This window comes from Mixophyes fleayi, chromosome 4, assembly GCF_038048845.1.
Source record: "Mixophyes fleayi isolate aMixFle1 chromosome 4, aMixFle1.hap1, whole genome shotgun sequence".
NCBI classification, from domain to species: domain Eukaryota; kingdom Metazoa; phylum Chordata; class Amphibia; order Anura; family Limnodynastidae; genus Mixophyes; species Mixophyes fleayi.
This window is the reverse complement of record NC_134405.1, coordinates 4,527,715-4,528,600: the sequence shown is the minus strand read 5'-3', so window position 1 is coordinate 4,528,600 and position 886 is coordinate 4,527,715.

The following is an 886-nucleotide window of genomic DNA, read 5'->3' as shown; positions in this document are numbered from 1 at the left end:
CACACAATGCCATGCTGACCTGGCCCCCTTCACACCCTGCCATGCTGACCTGGCCCTCCTTCACACACTGCCATGCTGACCTGGCTCCCCTTCACACAATGCCATGCTGACCTGGCCCCCCTTCACACAATGCCATGCTGACCTGGCCCCCCTTCACACTCTGCCATGCTGACCTGGCTCCCCTTCACACAATGCCATGCTGACCTGGCCCCCCTTCACACAATGCCATGCTGACCTGGCCCCCCTTCTCACTCTGCCATGCTGACCTGGCCCCCCTTCTCACTCTGCCATGCTGACCTGGCCCCCCTTCACACTCTGCCATGCTGACCTGGCCCCCCTTCACACCCTGCCATGCTGACCTGGCCCCCCTTCACACAATGCCATGCTGACCTGGCTCCCCTTCACACTCTGCCATGCTGACCTGGCCCCCCTTCACACACTGCCATGCTGACCTGGCCCCCCTTCACACAATGCCATGCTGACCTGGCCCCCCTTCACACACTGCCATGCTGATCTGGCCCCCCTTCACACACTGCCATGCTGACCTGGCCCCCTTCACACACTGCCATGCTGACCTGGCCCCCTTCACACAATGCCATGCTGACCTGGCTCCCCTTCACACTCTGCCATGCTGACCTGGCCCCCCTTCACACAATGCCATGCTGACCTGGCCCCCCGTCACACTCTGCCATGCTGACCTGGCTCCCCTTCACACACTGCCATGCTGACCTGGCTCCCCTTCACACTCTGCCATGCTGACCTGGCTCCCCTTCACACAATGCCATGCTGACCTGGCCCCCCGTCACACTCTGCCATGCTGACCTGGCCCCCCTTCACACTCTGCCATGCTGACCTGGCTCCCCTTCACACAATGCCATGCTGACCT